General features: G+C 39.7%; 1 pseudogene; it reads right to left on the bottom strand.

Annotated features, from left to right (window-relative positions):
• Positions 1-8987: 8987 nt before the first annotated feature.
• LOC148030958 (CBL-interacting protein kinase 3 pseudogene) lies at positions 8988-10109 on the bottom strand (annotated as a pseudogene).
• Between the last annotated feature and the right edge of the window lie 7281 nt (positions 10110-17390).

The following is a 17390-nucleotide window of genomic DNA, read 5'->3' as shown; positions in this document are numbered from 1 at the left end:
AAAGCAATAGTATTCTTTTAATTTCCAACATCACCACATAAACAACAATGCACATGGAACCATGTGAATCAACACTTTGAAGTAGGCTAGAGAGCTTAGTTTCTAATGACCCTGGTTACTATACTTTCGTTTCTTTTGATTTTTTTCTCTTCTGCTTGCTCTAATTCTCCACTTGTTCTTTTGTAGATTTTATCATAATTTCAAAATGTATTGTATCTTTTTCATGTGTGATATTGTTAATATCTAGGGTCTTCATCTACCTTTTTCTTCCTATGTGGTGGCATATTCAAAATATTATATGTTTTTACATATGTAAGAGGGACTAGCTCAATAACCTTAGAAAATCTATATCTCAATGTTCCTAGCATGTATATCTAAAGATTTTAGAAGCTTAGAAGCTCTTGTGCATGAGTTGTAGTTTATCTAAAGACTAGATGGATCCCAAATGACTAATAGATGCATCAACTTTCTGAACCATTTGAAACTTTCTTCTTCCCTTTGTCTTTACCTATAAATCTTGTAGATCCACTTAAAGATATGGGGCTATTCAATCTTCGAGACCAAGGGCTTAGTGTAGATGTAGTAATAGATGATGTTTCTAGTTCACTAAGGCTCCGTGATTCTTGCTTTTCTTTCTACACATAACTATTATCATCATCATCATCATCATCATTTGATGCATTACCATTAGATGTGTACCAATTGCTCATCTTATAAAAAGTAGCATCCTTGCTCATTCTAAACTCACCTACGATGACATGGCTGTAACAATGGTATCCTTTTTACTTTAAAGATTATCCGATGAAAATATATATTTTAGCCTTTGGATCAAGCTTCTTTTTCAGCTCATGTGGTACATGAACATATGTGATACAACCAAACACTTTCAAGTGTGATACATCTGGCTTCCTACCTATAAAGTGTTCCTCAGGGGTGATCTCATAAACTGCAATTGTGGAAATTCTCTTTATAATATATATAGCACTATAAATAGCTTCAAACCAAAAATATTTTGCATATTCTTTTCAGCCACAATCAGTGCCACTTTTGCAATATGCCTATGTTTTCTTTCTACAATCTTATTTTGATATGGGTTATATCTCCAAGTAAATTGTCTTTTTATCCCATCAGACCTCAAGAAGGCACTAAATACATTAGAGAGATACTCTTCCCCTCCATTTTATCTCAAGCACTTGACTTCCAAGACTACTCACATCTCTTTGTCATTCGAAAAAGGTTGTTTTGTCTACTTATAAAACTGACATGCTTCACACACTTTGTGAAATTCTGCAATTTTAAAAGAAAACAACCCTATAACTAATCCTTTTGATTGCATTGATTTGAGGTGTTGTACATTTACATGTCCAATAAATTTATGCCATATTTTAATGTCTACAACTACTCCTTTTTTAGCATACATAGCAATATTCATTGCAGGAATTCGAACATCTAAAGTGAACATGTTGTCAACTTTACTTTCTTTTACCACCAACCTACACTTATTGTTAAATTCTTCTACAAAATAATCTTTTGCATTAAATCGAACATGCAACCCTCCCTCCACCATTTGGCCAAAAAACACTAAATTGTTTGTAATTGATGGCACATGTGATATATTTTGATAGACTCTTTGTCTAGCCATCATGGAAGAACAAGGAAATCTTTTCAATGTGTGAAACTAGGTGGCATGAATCATCACCCATTTGTACATAACTTGGATTTTGTAAGTCTTGTATTTGTCCAAACCATTCAATATGATTGGTCATATGCGCAGCGTGGAAAGATGGTGGCCATCAAGATCGTGGATAAGAAGAAAGTGAAGAAGCTCCCACAATAAATTCTAGACCACTTACTATATAGGAAAAAAAAAGAATTTGCTAATTAATTTTGCACATAACTAGAAAAAATCAAACATTACTAGATTTCCAATCTAGAAAAATATTATTGAATATACATATATTTCTCTAGCGAACTTACTATGTAGAAAATTTATTATAATAAGTATCTATATAGTAACTTTATAAAAAAATTTAATATATAGTGGCATTATAAATAGACATTATCTATAAAGTAGCTTTATTAAAAAGTTACTATATAGTAAAATTATAATATAGTTATCTATATAGTAATTGTAGCATATAACTTAGTATATAGCCATATAGGAAACTACAAAAAATGATATTTTACTATCTATGAGGTAAAAATAGATTTTAATAGGACAAAAGTGGATAGCAATATTTTTTTTGCCAATGTCCACAATAGAAAAGTAGCATAGAACAAACAATGTCCATAATTGCATGTTTTATAAGCTATCATATTTAAATTTTATATGCGAAAACTAATCTAATGGTTTCATTGTACATCACAAAATCTACAGTGTCGCGTGGTCACATGGGCAACATTTTTGTGTTGAGTGCATCAACAAAATGCGCTCCACAATGGATTGTGGTATCATGGAAAAGTTGGAGCAAGAGAGGCAACAATGTGCCATGCATCCGAACATTGTTGTAGATGAGATGGAGTCTTTTGAAAATTTACAATGTGTTATCTTAGTGGATTACTATAACTTCCTCATGATCATATTCGATGTATAGTAGTTTTAAGTATTATTGAAAGAAGCTGGGACAATCATGCAGTGAGATCCATCGGGATTTTTCAAAATAGATTCTGAGAAAACATGCATGGATCTTCGTGACACGTTTGCCCTAGTGGGCCATTATGAACAGATGCATGACTTTAAAAAAAAAAATTTCACAATATGAAAAAATAACAAATGTTGACTCACTCTTATAGGTGATATTGAAAAATGTAATCTTTTATCCAAATTCCTGACAATCTTGATGGTGGTATGTTGCTGATGCCAGGAGGCATATTCCACGGTGGATTCCGTGAGGTTTTACGGTGGATTCCGTAAACTTAGATGACCGGGGCTCATACGCAAAGAGGATTCTTTGTGCGAGAAGTTGATGGGGACGCCTGTCCTTTTCGGGCGTTTCATTAATTCACTGGTGCGTAGATCGGACGCAGGTAGCTCACGTGGTGAATTCCCAAAGGTCCCCAAGAACAAAGTACTCTACTTTTTAGCACAAAAACCAATGTAAAAGCAAGCACGACATGAGACAAGAGACAAATTGGGTTCAATCTCCCCCATGCCTTGTGTGAGCGCTTCACAAAGCATGTATTTAATGTATATTTCCAATCTTTATGCTCAAAAATAGCCCAATTACAAAAATATGACAAGCTTTTAGCTTTTGAGTTTGCTTTCTACCAAAAATAAGAAAATAAAGCTAATGGACGGTGCCCATAGAGTCTGGCACGCCCAATCTCAATGTCCAAATAGAAATAACATATCCAGGCGCATAAGCGCATACAAAATAATAATAAATAATCAATGTCTCTATAGACATAACAAAATATAGGCGTGGCGCCTATCAAAATATAGTCCAAAGATCGAAAACCCGCTAGACTCCAATGCTTTCCTCCGCCCTGCTGCTATCTCTACACATCAACTGAAGCATTCACAATCGTTAGTAAAATAACACAATTAAACCGACAAAAGTGAATACCTAGCAGTCTTCAGCTATATAAATAAATCAACTGGTTAGAAATAAATCCTAACCTTAATTTATTACGAGTGCGCACTCTAAACTCATAAACGTTTATTAATTTAATATGCATTTTGCAGAATCACCCGCTATGGAATCACCCATGTACACACTAAATTAATGAAACGCCCGAAAAGGACAGGCATCCCCATCAACTTCTCGCACAAAGAATCCTCTTTGTGTATGAGCCCCGGTCATCTAAGTTTACGGAATCCACCGTAAAACCTCACGGAATCCACCGTGGAATATGCCTCCTGGCATCAGTTGCGCCAATAGCTCCCTAAACTGTGAGAGTGTATGATGAAAGATATGTCCTCACCATAGACGAGAAAAGTATACACGTGTGAAGGGGTTGATATTGTAGAGGGTGGAGGCCGAAAAGGGCTTAGAGTATGTAGAGGAGGCAGACACAAGTAATATAGATGAAGAGATAGAATGCTAGGATTTTTTTGAGAATGAAGTGGACTTCTCCTTTTTTGGTTACCTATCTATAGAACTTCTAGTGTACATATAATTGTGCTAGGAGATTGACATGGGGCCATAGGCCGGGTCATGTCTACATCCGCATACTCAATTCGTTTATGGTTTACACATATGTCTACAAATTAAATGGTCCAATTTAGAGATATGGTGGACTAGGAGTTATCTCGCATGCCATTCGGTGAGATCTATTTCAGCACACTATGACGCTTTGGTTTCCAATAGATGAGGTTGACACTCTAAACTAGACCTAGATAGAGGGAGTGGTTCTAGGGAATGCTGGAGAAATGTGAATGTTGTGAATACGTAGTCGATTCTAGAGAGGGGTGCTACTCCTTGCACTCATACACATTCTAAAGAGGGTGGCTCAAGTGGGTGTTGTAGAGGCACCGATGTAGTATCTCTGTCTTGTTGATTTTGTGGGTGCTTGTTATCTCTAAGATTTGTCACATCTGTAGGGATATCTACTCCAATGACTCCACATTTTGTTCAGCCATGCACAAGTAGCACTTCTATGGGTGCTACTCGAGAGATACTACCCCCATGAATACGCCAAGTATACAAGGGTCTCCTAGTTATGCCCAAGAGCATGGTAGGAGCTAGGAGAGGACACATCTTAGACGTACACTAGCACATTATGGGTATCTCATACATGACATGACATTTGATGCGATCATGCATGATGAGGGGAGGAGGGTGATGTCTGGCATGAGAGAGTTGTGTCAACAAGTATTTAGGCACAATGTTTTGGACCATTGGAAGAATATACTGGAGGGGAGAAGGGACTATATAGTAGCATCTTTGCATGAGGAGTTTCTCGTACCTATCACGATAGAGAGATCTCCAATGGGTGGATGATGGAGTGTATACGTGTATACATGTCACATAAAGGATTGAACACATGCAAGGTACTCAAGAGTGGCGCCTCAAAGCCCGAGTGGCTGGACATAGATGATTGGCAGAGACTCATGGAGAAGGCTATAGATTCTCTAGGATGATGGGGACTATAGTGAGAGGCATCGACGGCACAATCAAAGGAATCATGCATTGTCTGGTGAATGGCAGCCATAGGACTTATCTAAAAGACTTTGTAAGTTTTCTTTTGGTTCTTCTTTCTTTTTTATTTGTAATATCACTTGTACTAATAATCATGTTTCTAACAATTATATTCTATTTTCATTGCATCACTTCATCACAAACCATGATCCTAGAGGTTTGGAGACTCGATCCGTAGAGAGAGATGGTCTCCTTGTACTCATCGATAGATTGTACGGATGCGGAGGCTCAATAAGTTAATCACATTTCTTGTTCATAGTCACTTTTTAAAGAAAATTTCATTATATATGGTAGATTGATGTGTAGTTATTCACTTTAGAGAGTCCATTCGATACTCCTTTGTGTCGAGACAAGCTTCTTAATGGCAAGGATCTATAGCATGCACTTGGATTCGTGGAGCATACACCCTTTTCTTTTTTGGTCATGTGATTTGAATAGGCATCTTCCATATTCCTTAGATTTATTTATCATCCTTTATATCAAAACATATCTTATGATAATTGCAGATAGAATTTCATGTTTGTTTTGGCTCCTTTCTCTCTCTCCATGGTTCCATGTAATGTCATGCCTTGTCATCACCAGTCTTGTACTTCTTCATGTTTGTTTTGGCTCCTCTCTCTCTCCACGATTCCATGTAATGTTGACTAGTCATGCGTTGTCATCACTAGTCTTGCCACAAATTCTTTTTTCCTCTGTAAAATTATCGCTATAGCGTCGTTGATTTCTCTACACACATCGCTATTTCCGTCACTATATGTATGTCGCAAATCATCGTTATCTGTGTGGCTATTTTCATCACAGATAGCGATGGTTTCTACGATGATTCTGTAGAGACATTTATACCGACACTTTTAGTGATGATAGGGGTAATTTTTTTAATGAACATTTGCATTGCTTTGAATGTCAGTATGAGGCTTGCATCTTTTAATGCATAGTTTCTTTTAGGATGAAAATCCAAAAATACTATGATTGCGATTTTAAAGTATATAGACATCTTAAAACATGTTTAGTTTTACTAAATAGCCAATAATTTTTAGGATTTTATTAACACCATGTTTATATGAATGTTTTATTGCTCCATAGTTCTATGTTTTTATCTATGTTCTTACATAGTTAAATAAACATGACTATACATCAATGTATGGCTACTAGATCTCTTCTTTGATTATGTTATAATAGTTTTCTTGAATTTTTCATCTAGATCACATAATTTGATCGTAGATTTGGTGAATTTATCATGTAACTTGTATCCTTATGTATTTGTAATTCACTCTTGGACATTTTTTACTAAGAATAGCAAGTTACACATGATAACATGTGTGCTTAATTATGCTTGACTAGTTCAATTCAAAGAATTGCTAGATGAATCATCTAATTGGCACTCATGACTCTGTTTATTGAGATGGGCTATGTCATACATGGTAGCTCATGTAGGGGAGAGAGAGAAAGAGAGAGAGAGAGAGAGTGTGTGTGTGTGTGAGAAAGAGAGGGTGAAAGAGAGAAGCTGCTAGTTGACAGAAAGAGAGAGAGAGAGAGAGAGAGAGAGAGATTCTTACATGGGACAAATAGAGAGATGGTAGAAGTACTAGAGGTGGTGGCATGAAAGAGGTAGAGGTGGTATTGGCAAGAGCAATGGAGGTAGTCGTGGAGAATGTGGTGGTGGAGGTGATGATACTAGTGGTGGTGGTGGAGATGGTGGTGATAGCATAGGAGCAGTAGTGGTGCTTGATATATGCCTAGAAGAAGAGGAGAAAGAAGTGGACTATGTGAAACAAGAAATGAAGGTTATCTAGAAAAGCTTGCTCAAATGCTCATTCAAAAACTCGCTTCACACACAAGCCTTTTAATAGAATGGTATATCAAGTTATTTCCAATTTTCCTAAAATAATCAACTCCTTTACCTCTAAGAACTATCAAGAACATCATGCCATATTGAGTGATAACACAAAGTGAAAAGACGAACTCCAAACTCCCTAATGTTTTTCTATGTATATTTTCAATGAGTATTTTTCAAATTATCATTATACACCCCCAAAACAAGATAGCCTTTTTTGCTTCTTCATGGAGTGTCTCTCATGAAAACTCTTATGGAGGGAGGTTTGACAAGCATTAGCTTTGTTATTAGAGGAGCAACTTTACCTTCATGCCATACTTGACACTCTGTAAGTTTGTAAGGGACATTATGATGTATAAATTCTATATATCACATGCATTTATCACATGTTTTATAAATCCCTATGTAACATATTTTGTGTTTTTTTGGATTTTTCGTATCTTTTTACCATTATTTATAAATATCTTATTCTAATTTTATCTTTCTCATGAAGAATTTAAAACATCTTTATGTAATAGATATAAATCTTTTTCATTAACAAACCTTCACAAATCTGCTGAGCACTTTGTAATCTCCTTTTCAAAGTATTGATGATCTTCGTATTAGTTAAAATGTATTGGCCCACATGTAAAACACCATCAATGATCATCTCAAGGAGTGCACTATATTTCACTCACACAAAATACCACAAGCTTTTCTAGATGGGCTCCTTGAATGACATGCATCCATTCTAATTGGTTGCACTAAACATAGTCAACCCTCTATTTGAAATCTAGAATTGGTAATAAATACTTCATGATCCTTACAAAATATGTTAGGTGATTGTATGAAGTCAATATTGTTCTAGATTAAACAACACCAATAGTGGCTCAACTCTTGCTAGAAGATGTCATCATCAGGCATTCATACCCTAGACATACACTTTTGAGCCAAGGCCTAAAATTCAAATCTAGGGTAATTGAGTTTTATTAACAAAGTATGTGGGGCTAACACAATTGTTTGCACCTTGAAATAGATTGCACCAAAAAATGACTTAATAAGATAATCAAACAAATGATTGCTATGCATATAGATTTAAACCTTGAATAGTAGGGTGAGATGTTATTGTATCTTTTTCATACCTATCACACAATGGTAGAAGAATCATTACTATATCCATTTTGTGCTCAAGAAAGTCATGATTGGAGGTTGCCTCTAAATCTAATGTAGATGTATGTCCATCTTGGGAAGAAAGGTGTGATTGATTGGCAAAGACATCTCCAAACACATTGAGCTATCATGTGCATCTCCACAGTAGAGAATTTGAAAAGCACGCAATAAGGACAAAAGAAGAAATGTGATCTCAGTCATTGAGAGGTGCAATACTACCCAATAGAAAAAATGTTCTCTATTACACCCACTCCAAAAAACAAGATTATTAGAAGTTTCAAACATAGATGGAATGGGTATTATGCATTGGTTCGCACCTCAATAAAACAATATACTTGCTCACTTGGGATTATCTTACCAAAATGAAAGAACAACTCATGTATATGTCAAATCAAGCCTTATTTTGGGTCCTCATAGATGAATTCATTAGCAACAACAATTGTAATTCTCTCCTCACCCTATTCAATGCATAGATCATACAAAACTATGTATACAAACAAGGAACTAGAATGAAGATGCAATTCGTTACACTCCAATATTTGCATTCCTTTGATACAATACATGACATGATGTATGCTCATTGGGTTGTGCCATAGTAATTTGGCTGAGAGTTGAGGAATAAGAATCTGTGAGTTCAAGCCTTGTGCACCACATTCCCTATGGCATAATTAAGACAGTTTCTTGCACTTGGACCAACATTTTGCTCTCTATCGCAGCAGGAGTAGAAGTTGGAGGAAAATGCAACGGCGATTGCATAGCCGGCCCGGTAAGAGAGATCGAAGACCGGGAGGGCGAACTCGTACGTGTTGTCGGCGAGAGCTACTGACACTGTCGTGGGCGGCATACTCGGCCATAATTCGGCGTCATGGATCGGTGCGGCGATCATCATCCAGGGAAACATACGAGTTATTAGCTGAGAACCATGGGTCCCGTCGAATCTCATTGATGGTGATGCGCTTCCGAGGGTCCACAGTAAGCAGCTTGTTGATAAGCGTCCTGGCTTGTGGAGAGACCCAGGGGGGGAAGGAGAACTGGGCAGTACAGATTTGATCAAAAAGTTGAGTTCCAACGGCAGCATCTTTGAAGGGCCTGCGACCGGCCAGCAGGGTGAACAAGACCACCCCGCAGGACCACAGGTCGGCAGCCGCACCATCATAGCCATAGGCATTAATGCCGTCAGGCTCACTCTCCCTGCGCATCCCTGTGAGAATTATCTCCGGCGCCACGTAGTGCGGCGTGCCACAAGCGCTGTGGAGGAGACTGTCGACATAAGAACCCTGCAAGAATTGCTTGGTTTCAGTATCTGCATCGACGTCGGCAGGACATGCAGCTGGTGACCGAAGGGCGCTCAGGCCGAAGTCAGCGAGCTTGAGGGTATCGCAGCCGTCTAAGAGCAGGTTCTGCAGCTTGAGGTCGCGGTGGTACACCCCCCTGCCGTGGCAGAAGTCCAAGGCATCCACCAGCTGCCTGAAGTAGTGCCGCGCGTCTTCCTCTCTTAGCCGCCCTTGCGGGCTCGCCGCCATCTTTCGCTTCAGATCACCCCCGGCGGCGTATTCCATTACGAGAAACACCTGACTCTTGCTGTTCATGACCTCGTACAGCTTCAACACGCTCTCATGGCCCTGCGCTTGTCTCATGGAGCATATCTCGCGCTCCAACGTGCTTCTCATCTCCTGCACTGTCAGTACTGATGAATTCTTACGATACCAACAATATTGCGGACGCCCTTGGAGCTTCTTCACTTTCTTCTTGTCCAAGATCTTGATAGCCACCGTCTGCCCGCTCTCCAGATTCTTGGCTAGCTTCACCGTGCCCTGGCTTCCACGGCCCAGCGCACGGTGACCCCATATCAGATACTTGGCCCCTATCACCACGTCCTGCTGCTGCTGCTCCTGCACCAGCATTGCGTCGTTGTCATCCACCGTCATTGTATTGTCACTGACCTTAGGTGTCTTACTGCATCCTGTAGTCCGGTCTCCGTTCATGGCCGGCAAGATGTCACTGCCTGCCTGTCTAATATTCCAGACAATTGAATAGACGCTCAATATCGGCTTCTGCATGTAAATTCTTAATCCCAACCTTGGTATATCTACATGGGGGACCGTACCTCGTCGGATGGTATATCCGGACTGTGTAGTCGGCACGCAACTAAGAGAGGCTTAACAACCCCTCTGTATAGTGTGTAACAAAACCAAACACGGGTTTTTTTCACCTCCTTCTCGTAGTGTGTTCGGCCCTCGTCACCAACCTCCTAGAGCGAGTTACAATGAGGTGAAATGCTAGCGATCACAAGGAGCTTTTGAGTAGTTTGTATATAGGAAAACTTGTGGAATGTAGGAAATTCTCTAATATCTACTAGCTATGTACAAATGCATTCGCTATATGTAACTAGGGAATTACATTCTCTACATCTCATAGCACGAAATCTTAGGTATGTCGTATGAAATCCCTTCATATCGCTAGGGAATGAACTATCCAAAAAGTGCTATTCCATGTTGTTAAAATTAGACTTTTGCATTCACCCACATATATTGGTTTGTGTGCTTTGACATCAAAATGCATCTGCCTTGAAAAGTTAGCACATTAGCCTTGGGTCTTTGATTTTTCCCACATTTTCTAATTAGATACCTTAATATCCCAAATAATTTAGCTTGAATTGAGCTTGATCCTAAGTAAGGTGGGACAACATGTCCTTAGAATTTGATGTGATTTGGATTGATCCATCCATTTCCTATCACATTAGGGAGTACGATAATTAGTTAGCTATAATGATGAGGACTCATAAAATATTTCAAGGATTGAACAATGGGTGTGTATATTTGAAATAAGGCACATTTATATTAGAGGTTACCTTTGAAGTTAGGTTCATGAGAAAGGTAGAAAAAGCCTTGATGTAGCTGCCCTCCCACTCTTTAAGTGACTTTAGAAATTCCTCTTCTTTGCTATTCTTTATCTATTTGTGATGCTTTTACTTAGATTCACCTAAAACACTGCTTCCTGAATCTATTATGCACAATACATGACTTTACTTTATGCTTAAAATGGGAGTACAATGCTATGAAAAATATTTTTTTGGATTTGGACATAGAGGGACTGTGATGGAGATGCAACACCAATCACTACACAAAACTTACAAAAATTATTCAAAATTTAGTGTAGTGAATAAATAATGTCAAATTACTAACATTTGACATATATTATGTAGTTAATGTCATGTGAGGCAAAGCTTAAGCCTTAAGAAAATTTTGAAATCCTTACTATTCTAGCATAAAATTTTGTAGGTTAAACATGAGCAATCTTGGGCTAGGCATGCTCAAGGCCTATAGATCATTATCTATGATAGGATAAAATATTTCATGCGGCGTGGCTAGGTGTGATTGCTCCAAAGAGTTGAATGTGGAGGGCAAGCGATGCCAATGCTATAGGTGCCACAAGCTAAATGGCAAAGAATAGGCAAAAGTATGATGTTAGGAGAATGCTACCACACATCAATTATGACTAACTAATGCATAGGCATACATCATCCTCATAGGTCTCACGAAAGCCAATAGAGGTGAAGGGGAGCTACAGGCTCTACCCCGAGACCTACGGACCGCTAGCATTTAAAGCCGAGCGGCCATGGCTACCTCTCACATAGCTGACGCACCATGTCTACCTTACGAGTGTAGTGAGCTTACCTCGATGCTCGATCGAGTACCCTCCTCTCTCTTGCACACCGGTAGCTCCACAATCCTTGTGACAAGCTCAAGCAACCTCAATCCCTCTCCCATGAGCTCCATCCTCCATAGCCACGCGGACGAGAAATGTAACGTTTCCCCTAGTATCATCTAGGACACGTCTTAGCAGTCCATCGGAAAGGATGTCTAGAAAGCTCCGCCCGGCACTCCCATGGAATGTTACGGGTTTTGCGATCTAGTTCTTCCCGCGTCTGCCACGTAGCGGAAGTATCCTAGCCGTTCCCACTTAGGATCGACCGGAATTAGGGTTTTCCTAAAGGGGTCATTAGCTAACAGCAACTAGCGTCAGACTCGAGCGAACTACTTTACGCAGAAACGCCAGGTCCGAAGCGGATTCACGCTGCACTTGGTTCAAGGAGAATGGGAAATGAGAGGGATGCAAAGCTCAACCTCTCTACCATAAGGCATAGTCCCATTCTGTTCCCCTAAAACAGCATAAATCGGGTAAGACGTAACTCTAGGTCATCGTTCTCGTTATTCTTTTTGATGATGATGATCATTCCCCTGTTCTTCGAGATTTTTGAGACAAGTTCCTGGCTAATCGGGACCACCCAACCGTAGAACGGACCCATGGCCCATCCTCCACACTTTCCTCGGTTTGTTTTAGTTATGTAATTATCTAACACATTAATTTGACATATAATAATCAGCTTCTTTAATTAACCTTGTAAAGCACTGGTTCCTTCACGTAATCTTATCACGAGACATAGAAAAACAACATCAAGCAAGTTCTTTTAACATTTCATCATTTTATCTTTGAAGTAGAAGGAGTTTCGCCCGTAGGCTTTTCCATAATCTGCCCGAAGGCTAACTAGTAATCTCCAGGGATCACTATTCCAAGCTTCCGCCCATCAACTAGTATGCGGGCCTCGAGATCCAATCCTGAGTCACGTTAGCCTCTTGTGTAGGACCCGGAAGGCGAGGGATTTACGGCTAGAGCCCCCCTTGGCACCCAAGTGTCCTTCTACTCCAAGTAGAGCTTAACAGAAAAGACCTCTCGCGACGGGTTCAGTCCACGTTCCAAGCGCAGTCAACAACCCCATTGATTAGGGTCAGGCAGACAGTCGGGGGTAACTGAAACTGCCTCTCCCTTCAGGCCTTTAACCGGAAGTATAGGTACTTATTTAATTTGTAATTCATAATTCAAACAGAGCCCTAAAAATCTCTAGAAAGCACAAACATTTCCATTAATCAGCCCAGTTGTATGGCAAACTGCTAAGGAAGTGTCCTTTCCTTTTTGAGTGTATAAGCAGTCCTTCACAAGATGTCTTGTAACTTGGCAAGATCCGTTATATTCCAGAGTAGGGTATACCCAACCTAGTTAACCCTAAGGTACCTTAGATATGCTAGTTTCTATTTTACAACTTTCCTTTTTTAGAAGGATATCCAAAACTACGTCTTTTTGCAAGATAACTTACGTAAGGATCTGCCGTCCTTGATGAGGGTTTTTTTTTTTCCCCTTTTCTCCTTGTGAATCAATCACAAAATGATTTCATACATGTTGTGCAAGTCCTGCGATGGAATAATCTATTTAGATTCTTTAAGCTGACGTATGTCAGGCCTAGGGTTTCTTCATTTAAGGATAAACCCTAGTTTCTTATCTTTATGAAATTATTGTCCTTACGGTAAGGAAAGTAGTCAAGTGTTAGGGTATGAATGTTTCTATGTTTAAATTGGTTCGGTTATCTTTTGGAAGGTAATCTTAATCGTCTTGTCACGGTTTTACTATCCTTGTGACAATTAACTTTCCCAATCAATACAGTTTAATTTGGCATATAGCATAATGCCAAGGTGATACAAAGAGCGACAATACTCCGTGGAACAAAAAGGCCTAGCTGTGAAATTAGTGTATACACACTTTATTAGTCCCAAGTCCTCAAATAGCAGGGAAAAAGTGTTAATAGAGTGTCATCCAGCAATATCCCATTACATTTTCTTTCCAAATGAGTTCGTATATCTAATTTTTATACTTGTTAATTCCTAACATTTAACTTCTGTTTTCTTTAAAGATGAACTCATGCCAAATAACAATAGTTGCCTTGCTAAGATGTGCAACTAGCAAAGATAACTCCATAGTAATTTGAGCATCGAAAGAAACCTTTCATGAATTTAGCCATTTTACCATGATTCGTTGCGAAAGGAATAAGACTAATGGTGCAAGATATAATGTCTACACTTTAGGAATATATTACTATAGTAAATGGTTAATCTTGCCTATAATTTTATAATGCTTGATGCAATTTGAAGAAAGCTAATTTGTATTCATTGTCATTCATAAGCTAACTCCTTCGTTAAAAATAACTCGAAAAAATATATCTATCCTTAACAATTTTTCTTTGCATGATTGACTTAAAACCGAATTAACACCAAGAAGAAAAACCTGGCTTTGAGGTGAGATATCCACATGGATACCGGGAGATGACCCTCCCGCAGCTACACCTTGGACTTTCTTTGGCGGCATCATAGTTCGAATGTGAGATAGCCTTTTCCTTTTTCTTCTTGGAATTCCACCGTCTTCTCCTTCCTTTTCTTTTACCTTTTTCCCACTCTTCCTCCTTCACTCCCTCTTTTCACTCCCTCTACTTCCCTCCCTATCTTTTATCTTACAGGATACCATACGAGGCCATGATGATGAATTGGATTTTTAGGATATGGGAGTGTGTGGACACCGGCTTGTTTGATAAAATTTAAAAACACAAAGCTCAACTAAGAGGACACTTGCACAAAAAGATCTAAAAAGTGAGTGAAGGAATTAATGCAAGAGAATGGAAATCCGCAAGGTAGCCTAAGGACAAAGTAGGCCTATGGGTGTGACTTGAATAGTCTAAAGAGCCAAGAGGGGAAAAAAAAAAAGAACAAGGGCTTAGGGGGGAAATTAAAACTGGGAGGGGAAACAAGGGGGCTTAGGGGGGGGAAAATTCAAACCCGAGGGGTAATAAGGACTTTGCGGGGAATTAAAATCCGGAGGGGAAAAAAACACAAGGCTTAGGGGGGGGGATTATACCGGGAGGGGGGGGAAAACAAGGCCTTAAGGGGGGTTTAAAAACCCGGGAGGGGGGGGGGGGAACAAGGGGGTTGAAAGAAAAACATAAGGGGGGGGGGGGGGGAAAGGGGGCTTAAATATCTCCCCCTTAGAAGCTTCCAAGAAGCTTCTTGGAAGATTCTGAATATACGTGGCGTGACGGCTCATTGTGGATGGGTCAACGACGGCAGCGGCAGTCTCAGGATGTAGGTGGCGCAACCTTCCGTCCTCCTCCCTCAGTTTAGTGATATGGCGGCACGGCAGGGTTATCTCCTTCGGCCTTTCTCACACCGCTCCCCCTCCTCTGTACAGTGGCCCCCCCCTCCTTGGTTAAATAGTGGAAGGGAGGGGGATCTTTCCTCATGGCGTGTCAACACGCATGGTCCCCCTCGCTCCTAAGGCTCCACCAGGGAGCTTACAGCTCCTTCTATTTCCCTCCCCCTCCATGTCGTTAGTCGGCTAGAGGTATAAGGGGGGAATTTTAAAAAAAATTTCGATAAGTCCCATTTATTCTCTCAATGCAGAATATTACATTCTCTCCCCCTTGGAGGAATCGAGATGTCCTCATCTCGAGATCAACTGGGGATATTGATGGTTGAGAGTGCCTTCATCTACCCAAGTGGCATCCTCTTCGGGATAATCTTTCCACTAGACAAGGCATTCTTTCAAGGTTCTAGATCTTAATTGTCTTTCCCTAACATCTAAGATCCTTTCTAGCCTTAGTTCAAGGACTCCTTGACTAGGCATTACAATTTGTTGGTCATCAAGTACATGATTAGGATTGGGTACATATTTTTTCAATAGGCTGATATGGAATACATTGTGAACCTTTAGGTTCTCAGGGAGTTGCAATCTATAAGCATTGGGTCCTAGGCATTTGAGGATTTTATACGGCCCACAATACCTTGGACTTAGCTTCTTGCATTCTCCTAGGGATAGAGAACTCTTTTTAGGGCGTACCCGAATGAACACCATGTCTCCTTCTTCGAAGACTCTTTCTTGACGTTTCAAATCTGCATATGCCTTTTGTCTATCCTTGGCTGCTTGTATGTCTTGTCTTATGGACCTTATTTGATCATCCATGTCCTCCAACATTTGTCTTGAAGCTTCAACTCTTAGGGTTGGATCAGAAAAGTTTAGGGGACTTCGACAATCATGACCATACGATGCCTGGAAAGGGGTCATTTGAATGCTCCGCTGGTAAGAAGCATCGTAGGCAAATTCAACTAATGGCAAGTATTGAATCCACCTCTTCGGTTCTCGACAGCAGTATGCCCTAAGCATATCCTCAATGATTTGATTCACTCGCTCTGTTTGTCCATCCGTTTGGGGATGGTAGGCGGTGCTAAAACAGAGTTGAGTCCCAATAGCTTCAAAGATAGCTCTCCAGAAGTGTGATGTGAAGAGAGAATCTCGATCACTAATGATTCTTTTAGGTAACCCATGTAGCTTGAATATCTCCTTGATAAGCAATCTTGCAATGTCGGAGGCTTTATAGTTTGTATTTATTGGAATTAGGTGTGCAACCTTGGTAAGCATGTCAACCACAACCATAATGGAATTGTATCCTGCTTGGATTTGGGGTAAGCCCACAAAAAAATCCATACTGATGAATTCCCATTTCATTTGGGGAATGTCAAGTGGTTGCAATTTCCCTGGCATCATGACATGTTTGGCCTTGATACGTTGCCAAGACAAACATTCAATGACATACTTGAGAACGTCACCTTTAAGCCTCTCCCAATGGTAGCTCTTCCTAACTGCATTAAGAGTTTTTGCATAGCCAGGATGTCCTGCGAAAGGAGAATCATGAGCTTCCCATAATATCTTCTGCTTAAGTGACTGGTTTGCTGGTATACACAGCTTTGTTCTGTAGTAGACAAGTCCATTATCAATGGAAAATTCTTGATACTTAGCTTGCAATTTCTGATTCTGCTCCTTGGTCGATATTTCTTTTATCATTGTTTGGTAGGCCTAATCATGGCATGCTTCCTCTCTAGCTAGTTCAAGTATAGGGATATTTGGCATAGATACCTTTATAGCTAGAGATCTGGCCGTTGATGGATTCTGCAAGATTAGGGAATTTAAGAATGCCTTGCGACTGAGTGCATCGGGAACTACATTCTCTTTCCCTGGTCGGTACTTGATTTCAAAATCATATTCCTCCAATACTTCAATCCACCGACGTTGCCTCATGTTGAGCTCGTTCTGGGTAAAAATCCATTTGAGACTCTTATGATCGGTTACTAGAGTAAACTTGTTACCCAACAGGTAGTGTCTCCAAAGCTTTAGAGAATGGATGACAGCTAATAATTCCAGATCATGAGTGGCATAATTCTTTTCATGACTCTTCAATTTCCTTGAAGAGTATGCTACTGGATGACCTTCCTGCATAAGTACACACCCCAAGGCAAGAATGCTGGCATTAGTTACTACCTCGAACTCCTTATTGAGGTCAGGAAGTTTTAGAACAGGTGCTGATACCAAACTTTGCTTCAATTTGTGGA

The sequence above is a fragment of the Lygodium microphyllum genome, chromosome 9, assembly GCF_053477565.2.
Source record: "Lygodium microphyllum isolate KBCC chromosome 9, Lygodium_microphyllum_v1.1.10, whole genome shotgun sequence".
In the NCBI taxonomy this organism is placed as follows: domain Eukaryota; kingdom Viridiplantae; phylum Streptophyta; class Polypodiopsida; order Schizaeales; family Lygodiaceae; genus Lygodium; species Lygodium microphyllum.
The sequence above is the reverse complement of the archived record's forward strand: the minus strand, read 5'-3'. Positions and strand labels throughout refer to the sequence as shown.